The following is a 4,095-nucleotide window of genomic DNA, read 5'->3' on the forward strand; positions in this document are numbered from 1 at the left end:
GTGTTAAAATCCCCAACAATTAATGTCTTTGGATCTATATGGGATTTGAGGGAAAGTAGTGTTTCTTTGATAAATTTGGGTGCTCCATTGTTTGGTGAATAGATATTTAGAATTGTATTTTTTTCTTTAAAAAAATAGAGAGCTGAGAATGTGGCTTAGTGATAGAGTGCTTGCCTAGCATGCATGAAACCCTGGGTTCTATTCCTCAGTACCATATAAACAGAAAAAGCTGGAAGTGGCGCTGTGGTTCAAGTGCTAAAGTGCTACCCTTGAGCAAAAGAAGCTCAGGGACAGTGCTTAGGCCCTGAGTTCAAGTGAGGACTGGCAAAAATAAAAGACATCATGTACTGGCCTATACTGCCATTGTACTTTCCTATCACCTATCAGAATTCCTTTTTGTTTGTTAGTTTACACTTTTGAAGTGATGTTTCTAGAAATTATAAAAAGAAGTTTTAAAGTATTTGGAAATTACTGGAAGGCAAAAGGAAGAAACTAAGTATCTGTTTGCTAGTATTGGAGAGCAACTGTTAGAAATACCTTACTTTTGTTGAATGTTTATTTAAACATAGAATAAAGGCATATTTAGAAAGGTGGGCATTGGTGGCTTATGCCTGTAATCTTACCTACCCAGGAAGAGGAGATCTGAGAATCCTGGTTTGAAGCCAGCCTGGTAGAAAAGTCTGAGTTTCTTATCTCCAATAAACTACTCAGAAAAAGCCAGAAGTCACACCATGGTCCAAGTAGTAAAGTGCTAGCTAGCCTTATACACAATGTTAGATTATTTGGACTTTGCCAGAAAACCATGCAGACATCCAAGCAGAGAACAAAGAAAGGTTTATTGCCAGGAAAGGGGCTGGAAAGACCCCTTCTCACAAGGAAAAAGAGAGAAGAAGCACCAGCTATTGTCTGAGGTGAACTATATAACCTAGAAGGTTTAGGAGGGGTAGAAGGAGCAAGGAGGCAGAGACCCTGGTGTAGACCTGTGGGCCAGGGGCCTCATCATGGCAGACTAAGATTTATGGCTGCTGTGCAAATAGTAGATAAGGGGTCCTACAGCTGCCCACACCTGAAGGTCACTCTAAGGGACTCTTGTTGCCTTATGTGGTGGTAGCTGCCCCAGAGAAGTTTCATCCCAAGTTTGGAGGCTGATTATTCACTGCCTTTACTAAATGGACCTTGTGTTGCTTAGGAAGGGGGTATACAAAGCTGTGGAGAGGGGAATGAGTGTACTAAACTATGTGAAGGGAGCTCATTGGGCTAACACTCAGGGACAGCACCCAGGCCCTGTGTTCAAGTTCCAGGACAGTGGAAAAAGTTATGAATGTAATCCACATTTTCTTTCAAATCCTTTTTTTCCTTTTCATATCTTGAGACAGTATTTTTGTTAGCCTTTTCCCTTCATGTTTATTTCAAATCTTGGAGAATTGACACTGTTTGACAATTAATGATAGAATTAATTTGTTAAATAGTAAAAAGTGACAAACACTTGTTTAAAAACTTGATAAACACTTGTTTCTGAATTTAAAGCTTTTGGCTACAGACTTAAAAAGCTTTAGACAGCCAGGTCACTAATAGGGATTTCTTATACAGAAAAAAATAATATCTCATCTGAGTTTCAGTAGAAGATGGTGAGTGTGACCTTTAATTTTTTTGTTTTTGCTTTTGTGTTTTGTTTTTGTCAGTCATGAGTCCTGAATTTAGGGCCTGGGCACAGTCCCTAAGCTTTTCAGCTCAAGGCTAGCGCTCTACCCCTTGAACCAGTGTTTCACTTCTGGTTTTCTGGTAGTTCATTGAAGATAAGAGTCTTATAGACTATCCTGCCCACGCTGGTTTGAACTATGATCCTCAGATCTCATCCTTGTGAATAGCTAGGATTAGAGACATGAGCCACCGCACCCATCAGGCCCATTGTTTTATAAGCTGTTTCTGATACTGAGCTGATGGTAGACAGCAAACATTGAATTTTTCAACTGCTGATTGCTGCACAGTTGATGTATCATAGCCATGAGACTTGCATAGGAGGAGAATGTTAATTTGGCAAATTGGGAAAAAATTTCTATGTGGATGTGTCCTAAGATGTCACCCAGGTCTCTGTTGTTGAAGATTCTAGTGGTTTCAAAGTTGATTCTCATTAATTGGCAGAGGACCTTCAGATAGATTCTTTTTTTTATTGTGAAAATACCGAACAGAGGGGTTACAATTACATGGGCAAGGTAATGAGCTCATTTTTTATCAAGTATTGTTGCCTCCTTTTTTGTTTCTCCTTACATGCCTTCCCATTTACTACAACCCTGGCCACCCCTTGCACTCCCCACCCCTGCACAAAAGTTATAAAATTTGTTTTTTGACATAATGTCTTGTACATCTCATTGTTGCAATGGGTCTACCTGTATCCCTATTTAAACAATTTGTATTTTCCCTTCCCCTCCCCAAATTATACCAACATCAAATACAGTGAAAACAGGGGTTATACCGTGGGGGAGGGACATACAAAGCAACAAAGAAATCATCTTATAAATATGTTAGGAACAATAGCAAGAAAGAAAAACCATTTGAATCCTTATCTTGGGGTTCATTTCACCTAACATCCACTTATCTGACTGTTTCTGCTTGTCTCAGACATACACCAGTTATTGCAAATAAGGGAAACCATGGGACCTATGTTTATTTGGGCTTGACTTACTTCACTTAATATAATTTTTTCCAAGTCTTTCCATTTCCAAACAAATGGGGCAATGTCATTCTTTCTGACGGAGGCATAGAATTCCATTGTGTCTATATTACGTTACTTGGTTACGGGTTTGGTAAAAAATAAGGCAAGGCTTGTAATTTCAAACTTTTCCACTGAGAGGGTGCATAAAATTTTTACTTCTACCAACTCTACCTGTCCTTTTCTATTGTTGGCTTTTCAGTTATCTGTTCAGGTGGCTATTAGGCTAGGCACTAGGAACAAGGCTTCCATCTCCTGCCAGGCAGGCTCCCAGAGAATTGACATCAGGAGACATTCCCATCCCATCTACATTCAACAACCCACCACACCCCACTTTCTGAAAGGACCCATAACTTCTGTATAGTCTGTTAAGATCAGACCATTCTGTGAAATACAATACAGAGAAATACATAGCTGGCATGAAACTGTGGAATGAGAATTCCTAACACAGAGAATCTATTTGTAAGTATGCCACTCCATTATCTTTCAACAAGTGTGGATCATTAATTATGTCAGAGTATCTTCAAAGAATGTTATTGCAGTCATTGTTTTCATAACCAGGGGTTTTATTACACCAGGTTGCCCTCCTTCTTATAAATCCTTTTTAAAAAAGTTTTGGCAGAGCGAAGGACACAAGGAATCCTTCAGGAAAGAAAGATCCTCTGATGGAGATTCTGATTGAATGAAAGTTTTTGGACTTTTTCTTAATTGTAGGGTCAAATTCTTGCCACTCCACTTAAAGAGAATTTCATGCTGCCAGTGTAGAAGTGAGAAATGTGCATTGCTACACAGAAAATTCCAGAATCAGCAGTACAAACAAATCAGAAAACACAGCCTAGACACTGTTAAAAGAGCTGGGATCCAGGTGGGCAAGATAATGAGTACATTCCTGATCAAGCATTGCAGCCTCTTCCTTTGTTTACCCTTCACATCCCTCCCCTGCCTCCCCCATCGCCCCCACCCAATCCTCCCCCAGGCCAAAGTTGTAAAGTTCATTTTCGACATGACAACTTGTACTTCTCATTGTTGCAACGGGTCCACCTGTATCCTTAAACGACTTGATTTTCCCCTTCTCCTCCACAAATTATACCGACATCAAATATAGTGAAAGCAGGGGTTATACTATGGGGGAGGGACATGCAAAGCAACAAAGAAATAATCTTATAAATGCATTAGAAACAAAGGCATGAAAGAAAAAAATTTAAATACATATCTAAGGGTTCATTTTCCTAACATCACATTATCTGACCTTTTCTGCTTCACTCATACATACACTAGATATTGCAAATAAGGGAAACCATGGGACCTATGTTTCTTTGGACTGACTTACTTCACTTAATATAATTTTTTCCAAGTTTTTCCATTTCCTAACAAATGGGGCAATG

At 39.3% G+C, this 4,095-nt stretch overlaps 1 protein-coding gene across 1 annotated transcript in view; it reads left to right on the top strand.

Annotated features, from left to right (window-relative positions):
* LOC105998471 (contactin-associated protein-like 3) overlaps nt 1–4,095 on the top strand; it is a gene marked incomplete at its 3' end in the record, with an annotated part of 148,775 nt that overhangs the window by 143,773 nt on the left and 907 nt on the right. The gene's annotated exons all lie outside the window — the stretch shown is intronic.

The sequence above is a fragment of the Dipodomys ordii genome, unplaced genomic scaffold (genome assembly GCF_000151885.1).
Source record: "Dipodomys ordii isolate 6190 unplaced genomic scaffold, Dord_2.0 Scaffold164, whole genome shotgun sequence".
NCBI classification, from domain to species: Eukaryota; Metazoa; Chordata; class Mammalia; order Rodentia; family Heteromyidae; genus Dipodomys; species Dipodomys ordii.